The 18,993-nt window shown below is 37.4% G+C and overlaps 1 protein-coding gene across 3 annotated transcripts in view; it reads left to right on the top strand.

The window, feature by feature from the left end:
- Positions 1 to 18,993, top strand: part of PDSS2 (decaprenyl diphosphate synthase subunit 2) — a 293,765-nt gene that overhangs the window by 25,519 nt on the left and 249,253 nt on the right. The window lies entirely within an intron of this gene.

Genomic DNA, 18,993 nt, shown 5'->3' with positions numbered 1-18,993 from the left:
AAGCCTATGTCTTCAGCCTCTGCTTTGTAGTTCTCTCCCTGTAAGACATAAAGTAGGGAGGAGGAATAATAGCAAAGCCTTGAAAACACACACACATACACCCACACACGTATCAATTAAGGAAGGGAATTGAAAGGTATAGCTGTGTTGCAATTAGTCAGCCAATATTTATTGACCATCAACTGTGTATTAAAACACAGTGACAGATAATTGAGGTAAAAAGGGTTTCTATACTCCAAGGACATAGAGTATTCTTGAGGAAACTAGATGTAAACATACGAAGTTACAGTGGTAATGTAAGATAAAAATAATTTAATCGTATTTGTCAGTAATTGCCAAATGGGAGATTTAGTTAAGTGTTCCAGGAGTTCAGGTCAGAGATAGACTACTCTGAGTGAAGGGCTTTGTGGAAGAATTTTGAGCAGCTGCTTGAAGAATCGGTAGAATTTTGGATTGATGGAAAATAGGAAGAAGATATTTCTGCCCTTCCTTTTCACTGGAATACCATATGGGGAATTCAGGAAGAGCAGAGTTAGGATCATGTTAATTTTGGGACAAAATTAGCAGTTAACCATGTTGGAGAACTTTAACTTAATGAACCTGAAAAAACCTCTTGACGATTTCACCATCTTTGTAAGTTCCCTTAATTCAGGCCTGTAAAACAGAAACAAAACGTTTTTAAAGCTCTGGAAGGCATAGAGAAAGTGATGCCATCCAGGATATTCACTGTGAAAGAAGCAGCGTTGTATTATTAAATTTGGACATTTTAAGCAGTTTGAGGAAAAGAACACACACAAAGGAGTCATGTGTCTCTACTTCAGAAACCTTGACTTCCAACTGCTCAGAAAGCTCTGGTAACTACAGAGCATCAAATAAGCTTTCAGAGATTCTGATCTTCATACAAATTACCAATATAAAGAGGAAGAGCTTTTTTATATGCCTTCTTTCTCTCTTATCCTCAAAACTAAAGTGATTGTATTTTTCTCAAGACCAAGTTAAGGAAGATGATATTATCATTCTTGTTGTATTGTCTTTTCTCTTTTTCCTGTCCCTCTTTCCTTTATTGTAGAGTACACTTGTTGAGTACATTTTAATAAATTATCTATTTAAAAATATCTAAATCTGTACTCATGGCTATTTATAGGTAGATATGATAGAAATGTAGAGATTATCAAATTTATGGTGAATGGGCATACACAGTCCTTGGGTTGCATGGATTGTTTTTTCAAGCAAATCTGGTCAAGTTTTGTTTTCAGACTAGAAATGAACAATATCTTTTCAGGAACCTGGAGGAATCAGAGAGAAAAAGCAAATGTTGCTATATCAGAGAGAGTAGTTTTATTTTTTCCTGGGAGACTAAATCATCAAGTAGGTTTTATTGTATATAAAAATCTCTAGTTGAAAAGAGCCTTCTTTGGTGTGTGTTACTTGATTTTAAAAATTTAATCTCGTTTTTACATAAAACATGTCCCTGTTAGATAGCACAGAAATTCATTTAAAAATTTTTTTTTAACGTTTTTTTTTTTTTGAGACAGAGAGAGACAGAGCATGAATGGGGGAGGGTCAGAGAGGGGGAGACACAGAATCTGAAACAGGCTCCAGGCTCTGAGCTGTCAGCACAGAGCCCGACGTGGGGCTCAAACTCACGGACCGCGAGATCATGACCTGAGCCGAAGTTGGCCGCTTAACCGACTGAGCCACCCAGGCGCCCCAGAAATTCATTTTAAAAGTACCCATAATCTCACCACTCAGAGATAGCTAGTATTACTATTTTGGTGTACAGCCTTCAAGACTATAAAAGTGAAGGGGCACCTGGGTGGCTCAGTCGGTTAAAGCGTCTGACTCTTGATTTCGGCTCTCACAGTTCTTGAGTTCAAGCCTCACATCGGGCTCTGCTCTGACAGTGTGGACCCTGTTTAGGATTCTCTCTCTTCCCTCTTTCTCTGCCCCCTCCCCTGCTCTCTCTCTCTCTCTCTCTCAAAAAAAAAAAAAATAAACTAATAAAAATTTTTTTTTAAAGACTATAAAAGTGAGTTTGCCCATGTGTGTATTTTTGTTTATATAGCAGTATATAGAGAATTGCTTTTAAATTTTTAACAACTACGTGGTATTCCGTTGTGTGGATGTACCATAATATGATTCATTATTCTGTTTGGTTGGATGTTTGTCCTCCTAAATTTGATGTGATGTCTTTCCCTAGCCCTAGGTCCCACAGATGTTCTCCTATATTTTCTTCTAAAAGTTTTATAGTTTCATGTTTTTTATTTATTTATTTATTTAATTTTAAAACTAGAATTGTTTATTTTTTTTGTACTCAGAGTACTTTATTTTTTTTATTTTTTGTATTTTTTTCAATATATGAAATTTATTGTCAAATTGGTTTCCATACAACACCCAGTGCTCATCCCAAAAGGTGTCATGGTTTTTATTTAAATCCATGATCGATTTTGCATTGATTTTGTGCATATAGCATATTTTAAGTCAAGGTTCTTATTTTCTTTTTCCTGTCTGTGAATGTCTAGTTATTCCAGCACAATTTGTTGAAAAGACTACCCTTCCTCCATTGAACTGCTGTTGCACCTCTGTCAAAGTTCACTTGGTGTATTTGTATTGATCCATTTCTGGATTCTCTTTTTCACTGATCTATACCTTTCTCTTCTGCCAGTACCGCACTGTCTTGATTTCAATGGCTATGTAGTAGGACTTAACATCAGATACAGTGGCTCCTCCTACTTTATTCTTCTTTTTCATGATTATTTTAGAATAAACTGGTTTGTATCTGTCATAGTTGTTGTGGTGGTGGCAGCAGAACCTTGCCCCTCTTCTGCACCCCAACTGAGCACAGGGTGGGAGAAAGGATTTTTTTTAGGGAATAGGAAATAGTTCCTAATGTTAAACACCATTTCTGCACCCCAGCTGAGCACAGGGTGGGAGAAAGGATTTTTTTTAGGGAATAGGAAATAGTTCCTAATGTTAAACACCATTTCTGCACCCCAGCTGAGCACAGGGTGGGAGAAAGGACTTTTTAGGGAATAGGAAATAGTTCCTAATGTTAAGCAGAAACATGACATCATTCAACATTATTTTTGTAGAAAATATTCCTTTCGTGATATCAGTAAGATTATTGTACAGTGTTTAAAGTGGCACTATCCTGTTTGAAAGCAAAGGAGTAGATGGCTAAGTACTCAAGGACCCTTCTGTTGTTGTTTTCATTTTATCCACTGTTGTCAGGGACTTGGGTTTAGGTTTCTACAGCAACCACAGTCTGGACTACATAATTCCAACACATAGTGTGCATGTGGTGTTAACTCTGATGCCTTATACACTACATGTGGCAGAGTTGCAGTTGCTATGGAGATCAATCTTTGGACACACTTGGTTGATAACGATGTCTCTCATATGTGGATTTTGCTGCTAAAAGAATATGAAGTGGTGCTATTAGTTGACCGAGAGACGTAGAAGACTTTATCAATAATTTCTCTATAGCTGAGAACCTCACATTTGAAAACTTTAAGTTAGACATTTGCTCACAAACATACTAAAGTGTCTGTGTGTGTGTGTGTTTAATAACATATGGCTTGCTTGATACCTGGAAGTGGAGGGAAAATATGACATCAGAGAACACATTGTCAGAGGAATTTGACAGACTCCTCTTGGCCAGTCAACCTCATTTAAACAGTATACTGTAAAAAAAAAATTCAAAGACTAAATAACTTACATTATTTTAATGGGCTTATAATAAAGTCAGTTGTCAGTAAAAAAAGGAAGGAAGCAATTCTTCTTGTGAACTATTCTCATTTGAATATGGGGCCTTGGGTAACAGCTAGGAAGAACCTTTTTCTTGGAGCACTTTACCTCTGAAGAGTCCTTTGAACTCCAGAAATGAGAAACAATTGAGGAAGAGGAAGTGATTTTTTTTTTCCTTTGATAGTGTTACTTAAACTAGGATACAGGTTCTAGACCTAAGAGAGACTTTTGCTGAGTGTCCTCATTTGCAGACGTCTTGAAAGAAATGTAGTTGTAGGCTGATAAACATCTTTGCTTTGGGTTAGAGAAACTTGTCAGCCAGGAGTTGATATACCAGAGTAGTAGTTCTCAACCCCGGCTGCACATTAGCATGTGGGGCTTTAACATAGTACTGATGTTTGAGCCTAACAAAAGCTAAATCAGAATCTCTGGGAATGATGAAAAACTGTGGCATTGGTATTCTTTTTTTCTTCTTCTTCTTCTTGAAAAGTGAATATTTGATACTAATACACAACCAGGATTGAGAAGCTCTGCAACAGAGTAAGTTTTCATCTAGAATCTTACATTTTAGCTGAATTTGTATATTAGAATGCATTAAGAAAAGTAATGTGAACATTGCAGAGAGTTTAGAAAGGGCAGTCTTACCATCTATGTTAGTTTCCTGTTGCTGTTTTAACAAATTACCACAGACTTACTGGCTTTAAACAACACAAGTTTATTATCTTACTTTCCTGAAGATCAGAAGTCCTAAATGGGTCTTAGGGGGCTGAAATCAGGATGTCAACAGAGCTGAATTCCTTCTGGATACTCCAGAGAGAATCCATTCCTTGCCTTTTGCTGCTTCTAGAGGCTGTCCACCTTTTTTGAAAGGCTTGTGGCCACATCACTCCAACCTCTCTGCCTCTGTTGTCACATCTCCTTTTCTGACTCTGACCCTCCTGACTCCCTTATGAGGATCCTTGTGATTATATTGAGCCCATCCAGGTAATCCAGGATAATCCCCTGATCTCACGATCATTAACTTAATCACATCAGTAACGTCCCTTTGCCAAGTAAAGTAACATTCACAGCTTCCAGGGATTAGGACCTGGACATCTTTTGGGACAGGAGGGCATTTATTAGGCCTACCATACGAGCTTAACACAAAGATCGTCTCTTTGGTCTTTTCCTTACTAGTCTTTAATGTGCATATTTTTATTAGAATGTGATCACCTTGCATATACAGTTTTTATTCTTTCCTGCTTAGTCCTCATAACCATCATTTTGAATAGCTGCATAATAGTCCATCCATGATTATGCCATATTTTACATTGTCTTCACCCTGTTGTTGGATTTTTATGTTATTTCAGACTCGTATTGATAGATCAAGTGTGATAAGTGTTTTTATTTATTAGATAGATCCCATGATGTGGGTGGAAGTACTTAAATATTATAAACCTTTTTATAGTGTTTAACTCAAACTTCAAAGTTGTATTTTTGAAGAGTTCTAATTGATTTGCAACACTGTCAGCAATGTAGGAGAACAGTATGGGTGCCTTTATATCTTTGCCAATATTGGTCATTATCATTAGAAAAAGACTTTTTAGGGGCGCCTGGGTGGCGTAGTCGGTTAAGCGTCCGACTTCAGCCAGGTCACGATCTCGCGGTCCGTGAGTTCGAGCCCCGCGTCAGGCTCTGGGCTGATGGCTCAGAGCCTGGAGCCTGTTTCCGATTCTGTGTCTCCCTCTCTCTCTGCCCCTCCCCCGTTCATGCTCTGTCTCTCTCTATCCCAAAAATAAATAAACGTTGAAAAAAAAAAAAAAGAAAAAGACTTTTTACTAAAAAGATAGGTGAAAAAGTGTTATCCTGATTTAAATTTAATCTACTTGCAAAATTTCCCCATATTTCTGTTTATTTCTCTTTGCATGTTTTGTTCATTTATTTCTTATAGTATGATTTATTTATTAATCTTTAAGATATCTTTTGTAAGTGATGAATCATAAATTCTACTCCTGAAACCAACATTATACTGCATGTTAACTAACTAGAATTTAAAAATTTTTTTTTTCAACATTTTATTTATTTTTGGGACAGAGAGAGAGACAGAGCATGAACGGGGGAGGGGCAGAGAGAGGGAGACACAGAATCGGAAACAGGCTCCAGGCTCTGAGCCATCAGCCCAGAGCCTGACGCAGGGCTCAAACTCACAGACCGCGAGATCGTGACCTGGCTGAAGTCGGACGCTTAACCGACTGCGCCACCCAGGCACCCCTAACTAACTAGAATTTAAATAAAGATTTGAAACCAACAAAAAGTCTGTAAGACAACTTTATATGGTGGAACTACTGACTTACATGCTACAAATCTTTTTTATTATTTTTTTAATTAAAAAATTTTTTTTTTAATGTTCATTTATTTTTGACAGAGAGAGAGAGAGAGAGAGAGAGAGAGACAGAACATGAGTGGGGGAGGGGCAGAGAGAGAGGGAGACACAGAATCCGAAGCAGGCTCCAGGCTCTGAGCTGTTGGCACAGAGCCCGACATGGGGCTCGAACTCACAGACCGTGAGATCATGACCTGAGCCGAAGTCGGATGCTCAACCGACTGAGCCACCCAGGTGCCCCACTACAAATCTTTTTAAAACACACATTTAAAAATTTTAAATTGTTCTGGTCTGTTTTTCCCTTTGTGATTCTTTTATTTTGCTATGTTTACGTTTTCACCTGACAAAGGTTTGTGGTATTCAGTTGTTTTCTTTTACTTATTTCCTGATTTAGTCACTGCCCTTAGCAAATTGCTAGCAAGCTAAGAGGTTCAGGGACTTAACGAGTCCAGACTTACCATATGACTTACGGTACCAAGCAAGTACCAAATTAATTTGATTCTGTTTGTGTAATTTATCAAAATTAGGAACAAATTTTTAAAAGGACTGGAGAAGAACTAGCAATTGTAGTACAGTCCTTAGATGTTTATTGCCCTTTGCTAGAAGGTTTATTCACCATGCTGTCATGTTATGTGTTCATGCAGATAATTGAGAATTATAGTAAGCTATCCTTGTCTATGATAAACAGACAGAATGCACTTTAATTACATTCTAATTTATTATCTAGTGAAAGTACCTTGCTAACAAATCAACCCAGATATGACTTATTGGATAGCCTTTGCACTTAGAGGAATAATCAGTCTGTAATCATAAACAACATGAACCGTTCATCTTCTAGATTGCTATTATATTTATTACGCTCAAATGCCTGCACTGGGCTTCTTTTCTGTTTGCCTCCCATTTCGTGGCTTATATGCCCCTACCCTGCCTGCTGTAAGTTGGTGGCATCCTGTGCTTACCAATTCTTTCTCTTGAAATATGTGTTAGGTTCATGCCTGGGAACAGAGTTCTGTTACTTTACCATAGGAGTAAAATGCTTTTTTCTCCAGTTACAGTAAATAGAATAAACTGTCACCATAACGTACTAATATGTGATTTATTTCCTGCTACCCCGATAAGAACTAGCACAATTCTAATTCTATAAAGAAAGAGTTTGCCCCACAGAATAGCCACCACATCCTTTAATATCCTGTATTACTTCCCCCGGTTCCAAAATGAAGGTATGCAAATTAAGATGAAACAACAGCTAGCCCCTGTTATTTTGTTTGGAGACAACCTTGTGCAGAGAATCTTATCTGGGCGTGGGTTTTCTGGTACAGTACCTTCATTAATTCTACTACTTAAGAATGAACATCCTCTGGCACTGTTTCCACAGAATAATTTAGAAGTTTGTAGCAGTAGCTGTTAACAGTAGATGATAATAATTCCTATCTGAGAGTATCCCCTTTTTTATGAACAAGGATCTTACACCTAGAAGACCCCTCACTAGTGCTTTTAGTATAATGCTCACAACCAATGTGTCCATAATTGTACAGCTGATAAGTGGTAGAAGGGACCTGGAATTTCTGCATTTCAGTGCTGTAATTTTTTGTTTCCATTCTTGGACCAAATTTGAATTAAAAAGGAAGGTAAAAAGATTTTACTTACCCTCTTTTTCCACATTGGGAATTTGTTTTGGCATGCAAATCAATTTAGGGGGCTTGGAAGTTCTTTATGTTCTGAAGATTTCTGCAGAAAATATAATTAAAAAAATTTTTTTACCTGGAAATTGCTTAATCACTTCCATTTGAGAGTTTTAGTTTTATTTGGCTTCAATATGAGTGGTAAAATCACCTTTGTTCTTTACTTTTTGTTTAAGTATTCTCTCTGAGCCAGGTGATGTTTAAGGTCTACTCTTAAGATTCTGTGATTATGTCCCTTAAATGTCTTGCTTTTTTTCCCTGTATGTTCTCCACCCTCACACAGACCCAGGTTTCTGGAGTTTCCCATAGGATATTCTCCTTAGGGCCTGTTCAACCTCACTTTGGATCTGACCAAGGCATTGTTACTAGTTTATGGGGGGTCCTATGTTCCTGGAACCCTCTTGCTTGTCTCCTCAAAGCTAGATTCTGTGTGCTGTCTTGTCTGAATATTAGGAGGGAATTAGTAATAATTTTTACTCTTTTCTACCAGGGAAACCTTAGATGCTTCTGTTGGAACTAACCCAAAAGAGACCATATTTAGTGTTTTGAGATCAGATTGAGGGGAGGGAGAGAGTGGGATCTTGACAAGGTGCAGAAGGAAGTATGTAGTTCTGAGCAGCCAGGGGCTTGTTTTGTGCATCCTATTCAGGCCGCTACCTATTTCATGTGGTTCTCCGGCTGTGCTTGAGAATATTAGCAGGGCTCACTCCAAGCCAAATCCTTCTCTGAAGCTGTGGCCTAGTTTGTTTTGGAGAAAACTTACTTCATGTTTGCCATCCTCTTCGCTCTGTAGCAGTTACTATATGAATTATTCAAGAACCCCTTTTTATGACTATGTTTGAACTCCATTTTAGGAATAATAACTATGCAGTTATATTCTGAATTTCATGGCGTTTTGACTTTCAGCAAGACCCTTTTAGGATCAAATCAGAGCAAAATAGTTGCTTATATTTGACCATACTGGAATGTAAGTCCCACTTTGGCTTCCAGCCTATAAGTTATGAAATACTCCCCCAAATAGATCTTACCAAGATCACTAATGACCCCCATATCACTAAATCTAATGAATTTCTTTTAGTGTTTGTTCTATTTGTATTGTTGACAGTTTCTTTTTTGGTTGAAAAATGCTTTTTATTTGATTTTCTTTTTGGCCATTCCTTCCCTGCCTCCATGGCAGGCTTCACCAGCTGATTAAATGTTGCCGTGCCGTACTATTACTCTGTTCTGTCCCCAGTTTATTCCTTCTGTTTCTTTCAGTTACCAGAAACAATTTGCATCAGTCTAACTTCACCCACCTGGCCCCCTTCTAGTCTTCCCTTCCCCCCATATTCCCAAAGAACATAAAAGTGGATGTGATCATACTGAAAAACATGCCGTGTTCTTGAATAGGAGGTCTCGGCATCATAAAGTGCTGATTTTCCCGTACTTAGTTTGTAAACTAAAGTGATCTCAATGAAAATACTAGAGAAACTAATTATAAGATGCATATTGGACCCTGAAAAACCTTGAAAAAGAATAACAATGAGGAGGGACTAGCTCTTCCAGATGTTAAAATTTGCCATAACTTCTTAATTAAAGCAATGTTGTACTGGTGCATGAATTGACAGACTAATAGAGTAGAATTGAAAATTCAGAAATAGACTAGAAAATATAGCAACTTAGGATACGTATGGTAAAAACAGTATCTTATATCAGTGGAAGGATGGATTCTAATAAATTGTATTGTTATAACTGTAGCCATCTAGAAAGAGAGTGTGAAGTCCCTACTTCATGTTGTGCACTTGGATAAACTCGAGATTGGCCAGAGATCTAAACATAAAACATGAAACCATGGGAGAATTTAATGATAATGTTAGAGTTATAAAGCCTTTCTAAAATTCTGACTCAAAATCACAAAGTCAAAAGATTGGTTAATTTGTCTTTTTATTATTTATTTTTAAAGATTAAAAAAATTTTTTTTTGTTTATTTTGAGAGAGAGAAGTGAGTGTATGTGAGGGAGGGGCAGAGAGAGAATCCATGGGGCTCCATCTCATGAGCTGCAAGATTATGACCTGAGCCAAAATCAAGAGTTGGATGCTTAACCGAGCCACCAGGCACCCACTTATTTTTAAAGATTTTATTTTTAAGTACTCTCTACACCCAGCGTGGGGCTTGAACTCACAACCCTGAGATCAAGAGTTGCATGCTCTACCAGCTGAGCCAGCCAGCTGCCCCTAATTTTCCTGTTAAAGATCAGTATGGCCAAAATTCACCATAAGCAAAGTCAGAAGAAAAATACAAGATTCATTGCAATCTCTATCAAAATTCCAATAGAATTTTTACAGAAATTTAAAAACAATCCTAAAATTTGTATGGAACCACCAAAGACTCCAAATAGCTAAGCAGTCTTAAGAAGAACAAAGCTAGGGGCACCTGGGTGGCTGAGTTAATTGAGCATCCGACTCTTGATTTTAGCTTAGGTCATGATCTCATTCATGGTTCGTGAATTTGAGCCCTGTATCAGGCTTGCTGCTGTCACTGCGGAGCACGCTTTGGATCCTCTCTCTCCCTCCCTCTTTGCGCCTCCCCTGCTCATGCTCTCTCTCTCAAAAATAAAAATAAACATTAAAAGAAGAAGAACAAAGCTAGAGGCATCACCATTCCTGATTTCAAACTACATTTCAGAATTACTGTAATCAAAACAGTGTGGTAAAAATAGACATTGCTCAGTGGAACAGAATAGAGAGCCCAGAAATAAACCCATGCATACATGGTCAATTAATTTACAACAAAGGAGCCAAGAATATACAATGGGGAAAGGATAGTCTCTTTAATAAATGGTGCTGGGAAAAATGAACAGTCATCTTACACCATTACACAAAAATTAACTCAAAATAAAGACTTGAACATAAAACCTGAGACCATGAAACTCCTAGAAGAAAACATAGGAGAAGCTTAACTCTTGACATTGGTCTTGGCATTAGTTTTTTGGATTTGACACCAAAAGCAAAGGCAACAAAAACAATAAATAAACAAGTGGGACTACATCAAACTAAAAAGCTTTTGTACAACAAAGGAAACTATCAACACAATGAAAAGGGAATGGGAGAAAATATTTGCAAAATCATGTATCTGATAAGGGATTGATATTTAAAATGTATACAGAAATTACACAACTCAATAGAAAAAAATATGATTTAAAAATGGATAGAGGACCTGATGAGACATTCTTCCAAGGAAGACATACAAGTGGCCATCAGGTACATGAAAAGGTGCTCCACATTACTAATCATCAGGGAAAAGTAAATCAAAACCACAAAAAGATATCATCTCATACCTGTTAGAATAGCTATTATAAAAAATACAGGAAATAACAAGTGTTGGTCAGGATATGGAGAAAATGGAATCCTTGTGCACTGTTGGAAATGTAAATTTGTGTATCCCACTATGGAAAACAATATAGAGGTTTCTTAGAAGATTAAAAATATAACTACCATATGATTTAGCAATTCCACTGCTGGGTATTTATCTCAAGTAAATGAAATCGCTATCTCAGAAAGATATCCGTACCCTCATGTTTGTTGCGGCATTATTTACAATAGCCAAGACATGGAAACAACCTAAGTGCCCATCAAAGGATGAATGGGCAAAGAATATGTGGTGTATAGATAATGGAATATTATTCAGCCATAAAAAAGGAATCCTATTTGTGATGATATGAGTGGACCTTGAGGGCATTCTAAGTGAAATATGACTGTGAAAGACAAATCCTGTGTAATCTCATTTATATATGGAATCTAAAATACAGAAACCAAAAAACCAAAGCCAAAACCAAACCAGCTCATGGGAACAAAGAACAGATGGGTGGTTTCCAGAGAGGTAGGGGGTGGGCAGAGTGGATGAAGATAGTCCAAATGTATGTACTTCTAATTATAAAATAATTAAGTTCTAGGAATGTAGTATATAGCATGATGACATGTTAACAATACTGTATATTTGAAAATTGCTAAGAGAGTAGATCTTCAAAGCTCCCATCAAAGAAAAACTAATTGTAACAATGTGTGGTAATGAATGTTAACTAGTCTCATTGTGGTAATTATTTTGCAATATACACACACATATCAAATTGTTAATTTGATACAAAACTAATACAATGTTTTATATTCGTTATCTCAAAACTTTTTAATAAAGAGAAATAGAAATTGAAAAAAATTTGCCACTAATATTACAGTCATATATATGTATTAGGAGCTCAGGGGGCATCTGGATGGCTTAGTTGGTTAAACAACTGACTCTTGGTCTCAGCTCAGGTCATGATCTCATGGTTTGTGAGTTCTAGCTCCACATCATGCTCCGTGCTGTCAGTGCGGAGCCTGCTTAGGATTCTTTCTCTTTCCCTCTTTCTCTGGCCTCCCTCCCTTGTACTTTCTCTCTTGTATTCTCTCTCTCTCTCAAGATAAATAAACTTAAAAAAAATTTTTTTTAAGAGTTCACAGAAACATAATAGAAAAATGGGCTAAGGACATGAACAGATAGTATAGATGGCTCTTAAACATATGGAAGAATGCTCAAACTTACCTAAAAAAGAGAAATGCAAATTAAAATGTCAATAAAATACAGTTTCTTACCTAACACATTGGTAAAAATCCAAGTTTGATAAATCAATCAGTTGTCCAGGCATTTTCATACATTTTGATAGGAGTGCACAATTTAGCAATGTTTTCCAAATTACAAATGCATTTATCCTATAACCCAGCAATCCTACTTATAAGGATGTAATAGCAAAATCCAATAGTAGCTGTTGGGCTTTTTCTTCTCATCCACAGGGGACTGGTTAAATAAATCATAGTACATCCTAACAGTGGAATGCTGCTATGAGTTGCAAAAAAGAAATGGATATATTAGGGGCACCTGAGTGGCTCTGTTGGTTGAGCTTCTGACTTCGGCTCAGGTCATGATCTTGCAGTTTGTGGGTTTGAGCCCCATGTCGGGCTCTGTGCTGACAGCTCAGAGCCTGCGGCCTGTTTTGGATTCTGTGTCCCCCTGCTCTCTCCACCCCACTCCTGCTTGTGTTCTGTCTCTCAAAAATGAATAAACATTTTTTTAAAAAGATTTTTTTAAAGAAATGAATATATTAAACAAAAAACTCAAGGTACAGAACAATATGTATAGCCTACTGTCTTTTGTGTAAGAAAGGAGGGAAGAGAGAGTGTGTGTGTGTGTGTGTACTGATATCAGGATGTACGCAACACATAAGAAAGACTAAGACTGATTACCTATGGGGGTGGAGAAAGGTAAATAGTGTGACAGGTTGGGAGTGTCAGTATACCTTTTTATTTTATATTCTTTTGATTTAAAAATACAAATCTGATCATCCTCTCGCCCCGTCGTAACTTTAGCAGTTTCTGTTGCTCTGAGGATTGAAACTTCTAATGTGAATAGCAAAGCCCTAGATAGCTTGTTTCTTCAGCCTTACCACACAGCATGCTTCCCCTTGTTCTCTCTGCTTTGGCCACTTTGACTTTTTTTTTCCTATCTCAAATTCATTGTTTCCTTCTCTTACAAGGCCTTTACTCATGCTATTCCTCTAGCTGGGAGACTTTACCTAGTTAAAATGTGCTTATCATTTGATCTTGACAGTATGTTACTTCTGCAGAGAAGTCTCCTTGACAAAGGTCAAGTTTTCCATTCATTAGTAGCACCTTGTTCATCTCCTTTCTAATTCTGGTTATAAATGCAGTTGTGAATTCTTCGTTAGGATTGTTTCTAGTCTTTCCCACTAGAAAGTAAGCCTCTTGAGAGCAGGGACCATGTCCACTTTGTTTGGAGATAAAAGTATCTATTTCCTAGGGTAGTGAGCATTAAATAATATGATACATATTATGTGCTTAGCATGATAGCATATAAACATATGATGCTAACTAGATCCTGCTATGAATTGTCTTGTTTTTATAGAAGGAAATGATAACTGTTTGTGAATTAGCTGGATAAAATTTAAGGAAGAATTCTGACTCTCCTTGGCAAGAGAAAGGGTTACCTTCGGAAAAGAGTAACTAGTCTGTGAAAAGAGAAATAAAATAGCTTTTATTCCTCTACTATTCTTAGTTACTGTATCTAAGACAAACTGCAAGAAAGCAGCTTTTTTGCCAAAATATTTTTTCACCTTTTCAGTTCAGTTCGGTTCTTTTTTTTTTTTTTTTTTAATCAAATAGCTGGCAGTTCTAATTAGAAAAATACAAAATAGAATTTTTCAATTGGAGGGGTGCCTGGATGGCTCAGTCAGTTAAGCGTCCAACTCTTGATTTTGGCTCAGGTCATGATCTCATGGTTTGTGGGATTGAGCCCCACGTTGGGCTCTGCTCTGACAGAGCAGAGACTGCTTGGGATTCTTTGTCTTCCTGTCTCTCTGCCCTTCCCCTGCTCACTCTCTCGCATGCACGCTCTCTCAAAATAAATAAACTAAAAAAAAAAATGACATTTTCAGTTGGAATCTGGGAATTAATATATACAATTGCAGTTCTATATTTGTTGTATTAACCAAACTTGTAAAATTCAGGTAGAATACAAGACAATGAGAGCCAAGATGATACAATAGACATTTCACATTATGGCAAAGGGAACAGCTTATTGTCGATCACTAGGGTCATATTCTCTATCATGTGATATGTAGGGTGGCTTTGAAGAGTTTAAAAATTATTTGTAGCTGCTTCATATTTTCTTCCAGTGTTCTCCAATTGTCACGGCCTCATCTCAGTTCTTCACATTTTTGAAAGCTGGTAGATTATTATTATTATTATTATTATTATTTTTACCAATTTTATTTTATTTTATTTAATGCTTATTTATTTTGAGAGTGGGGTAGGGGCAGAGAGAGAGAGGGAGAGAGAGAGAGAATCCCAAGCAGGCCCCGCACTGTCTGCACAGAGCCCAGCACGGAGCTTGAACTTACAAAGCGTGAGATCATGACCTGAGCTGAAATCAAGAGTCAGAAGCTTAACCGACTGAGCCACCCAAGGCTGGTAGATTATTTTAACGTATACTTTAAGTGCCAGGTTTTTACTTTTCATATATTAAGCATTAAGAAAATTGCCTTTTTGAAATCCAAATTAAAACCACAGTGAGATATCACCTTACACTGTCATAATAACTAGAATCAGATAAGAAATGACAAATGTTGGTGAGGTTATGAAAAAAAAGGAACCCTTGTGCATTTGTTGGTGGAAATGCAAATTGGTGCAGCCACTATGGAAAACAGTATGGAGGTTCCTCAAAAAAGTTAAAAATAGAAATACCATACCCAGTAATTCCACTACTGGTTATCTTTTGAAAACACTATTTTGAAGAGGTAAAGGCAGCCCTGTGTTATTGCAGTATTATTTACAGTAGCCAAGATATGGAAGCAACCCGTGTCGATAGATGATAGATGAATGGATAGAGAAGATATGGTATATATTTACATTAGAATATTACTCAGCCATGAAACAGAATGAGATCTTGTGATTTACAACAACATGGATGGACCTAGAGGATATTGTGCTGAGTGAAATAAGTCAAACAGAAAAAGACAAATACCATATGATTTTACTGATCTGTGGAATGTAAGAAACAAAACAAGACCAAAACGAACAAACAAACAAAAACCCAGACCTCTTAAATATAGAGAACAAACTGGTGGTTGCCACAGGGGAGGTGAGTGGGAAGATGGGTGAAGTAGATAAAGGGGATTAAGAAGTACAAACTTCCAGTTACAAAATAAATAAGTCACAGAGATGAAAAGGACAGCATAGCAAATCTGATCAGCAATGTTTGATGACAGATGATGATTCCACGTATTGTGGTGAACACTGAGCAATGTATAGAATTGTTGACTCATAATATTGCACACCTGAAACTAATAAAACATTGTATGTTAATTGTACTTTAATTAAAAAAATAAATGAAAATTACTGAAATACAATTTACACACGATAAACACATTACAAGTAAATAAATCAAGTGGTTTATGCTTCTATAAAAATGTTGCCTTTTTGTTTTATTCTTTTGGTTTCTTTATTTTATATTTCTTGAATGCTGCCTGCTGCCTTGCTGTTAGGGAATTATAGTCCTTAGATCCAAACTGAGATACACATAACTAGGAAGTATTGTTTCTCCCTTTGTTTTCCTTCATGGCTTGGAGAAGAATGTGCATGGAGGCCCAGAGCAGAAAGTGGATGGTCTGTAGGCTACTTGGGGATCTCAGATCTGTTTTGCTCAGCTTGTAGAGTAAGTTGAAAAATCAATTTCCAGCCTTTTTTAAAATCCAGAAGGCATAGCAACAGTGGACGAGCATTATCATGTGGCATCAGCTGGCAGTGCTCGCTGGTGTGGCAGATGCACTTCGGGCTGCCGTAGCTGCTTCTGACTTCCCCTGTTACCCGAGATTTCGTCCCTCTTCATTAATTTATATTCCTTGCCTGGCTTCTGGATTCTTCAGGCATTTAAGATTGTGATCCCAGGTGTGTGTGGGGGCGGGGGTGGGGTGGGGTGGGGAGAACAGTATATGGTTAAGGGTAATGGAGGCTAAAAATCCGTGGTCTGCTGAGCTAATTCAGGTATACAGTCCCAGTGCCATCCTGATCAAAGGAGTCTTTGGTCTTCTCTCCTGGCAAATGAGATTTTTTAAATGGCAGTGGATGTCTTATAGAAATCAGTATAAGACAGTTAAGTAACCGTTTAATAAGAACTGCAGTACCACCCAATCAGGGCTGGTTTTACTGTTTTCTGGAGCTTCCTATAATTCTCTAAGTTTGTTGAAATATGTTACCTGTTGATGAAGGTGTTTGACTTTATTTTTTTTTCAAGAAGAGTTTTTAAAGGGAAAATAACCTGTAACTAATAAGTTGACAAGTTGATTAATGGCAGAGAAAACTAAAAATTCCTCATACCTCCAAAACTCTAAATTTTTTCTATGTTTTTTATTGTGGTAAAATATACAGAATATAAAACTCATAACTATTTTTATGTGTACAATTCACTGACATTCAGTATGTTACAATACTGTGCAACCATCCCCACTGTCCATTTCCAGAACTTTTTCATCATCTCAAATAGAAACTCTGTGATCATTAAATAATAACTCTTCGGGGCGCCTGGGTGGCGCAGTCGGTTAAGCGTCCGACTTCAGCCAGGTCACGATCTCGCGGTCCGTGAGTTCGAGCCCCGCGTCGGGCTCTGGGCTGATGGCTCAGAGCCTGGAGCCTGTTTCCGATTCTGTGTCTCCCTCTCTCTCTGCCCCTCCCCCGTTCATGCTCTGTCTCTCTCTGTCCCAAAAATAAATAAAGGTTGAAAAAAAAAAAATTAAATAAATAAATAAATAATAACTCCTCATTTCCCCCCACCTCGCCCCAGACCTGGTAATGTTTGCTCTGCTTCCTGTCTTTATGAGTTTGCCTATAGATACCTCATGTAAGTGGATTTGTACAGTGTTTGTCCTTTTGGCTTACTTAGCATAATGTTTTCAAGGTTCATCCATGTTGTAGCGTGTCTCAGAATTTCATTCTATTTTATGGCTGAGTAAATACTCCATATAGTACAGCTATACCATATTTTGTTGATTCATGTATCTGTTGATGGACCAAAACTCTAATCTTTTGGCTGCACTGTACACAGCTAAATAGGAGGATAGATTCTTTTCAGTTCATCATCCACACTGGCTTCTTGGTATTCCTCCTTTCTAATCTCTCCTGAAGCCTTGCACATCAGCATGTCTTTCAGTTATTGTGGACCCAAAGCAATTCTGCCTCATTTAGCCACTAGTGAATCTGTTTATGTATATGCCTGCCTTATCCTACCCCACTTTCTTGCTTTACTCTAGGAGTATAGTGATTTCTAACTTGGTTCTATTTGACTTTTGGTTCTTTTCTTGTGAATCAGACTTCCATGCAACTCCCTAGATATCTGGAAGGCTTATTAACTTTCTGGTCTCAGTTGTGTGATTCACTAACTGATTTTAAGCTATACTGTTCTTAATTGTGAAATGAAGAGTTTGGAGTGGATATTTCAGATTTGTTCTAACTTTCATATTCTATCATTCAAAACATGATACTTGCTATCAGCGTTGGGGCAAGAGCAAAAATTGATGGAAATCCACATAAGGGAATGAGTTTAGGAGTAATTGGGTCTAAAAGCAGTAAGAAAGCAGTATCTTTTTTTGAGCATTTTGCAAGGCCAACCGATAAGACTTGGAAACAATTTCAGTACATTTTATAACTCTTTAATACAGCCACAGAAGTTACTAACTTTTATTACTTTTGTTTGGGACTGGACAGGATACCTGACTTGTTATAACTCACTATATTAGGGAAGAGGTGGGAGAGTCAGGGGCAGATCCTGATAAATTGATAAAGCTAGTGAATTTTTTGGTAAATTTTCAAAACAAATCAGATAACTTTGGGAATCATTATAGTGTTGTCAACTTTTTAGTTTACCAAGAAAAAATATTTTTAAAAATCTATTATCTATTACCACTATTTCCTAAAAGGAAAAATGTTCTAACAGTAAAATGTAGGAATTATATCAGAATTAAGGATGGGTTTTAATAGAACAGCACATTATATTACTATTTTTCTGCGCATTATTGTAAACTTGGTTGTGAATCATTGTCTAGGGAGTACTGGCATACATACAAATGTTTTTGAAATTTAGAGGAAAGGGAAATCGTAATTGCCTAGATTGACGAGATATGGAAAGGATGAAGGAAGAGATAGTGCCGGTGAAAGGGCAAGTTTGGGAAAAGAAGTTTTCAGGGAACGAAGAAGGTGCATTGGTTTTAGATGTGATGAATATCCAGGTTAAAGTTAAGCAAGTAGTTAAACAAGTTAGACCTAGAGATAAGGACTCAGACATTTTCCACCTTGAGATGACAAAGCAATCATGAAAATGGGCTGTTTCTTGGGGGGAGGGGCGGGAATATAGTTGATAAGGCAAAGAGTAGCTTGTTAGAAGTTACAGGGGTAGACTTTATTAATCATTTTGAGAGAGGGGCAGAGAAAGAGAGGGAGAGAATTTTCAGCAGGTTCTCCCAGCATGGAGCATGATTCAGGGCTCGATCTCATGACTCTGAGATCATGACCTGGGCCAAAATCAAGAGTCAGACTCTTAGCCAACTGAGCCACCCAGGCGTCCCTACAGGCATGGACTTTAAAACCAAACTGCCTGAATTTGAATCCTGGCTCCGCTAGTTA

Source organism: Leopardus geoffroyi, chromosome B2, assembly GCF_018350155.1.
Source record: "Leopardus geoffroyi isolate Oge1 chromosome B2, O.geoffroyi_Oge1_pat1.0, whole genome shotgun sequence".
Lineage (NCBI taxonomy): Eukaryota > Metazoa > Chordata > Mammalia > Carnivora > Felidae > Leopardus > Leopardus geoffroyi.
The sequence above is the reverse complement of the archived record's forward strand: the minus strand, read 5'-3'. Positions and strand labels throughout refer to the sequence as shown.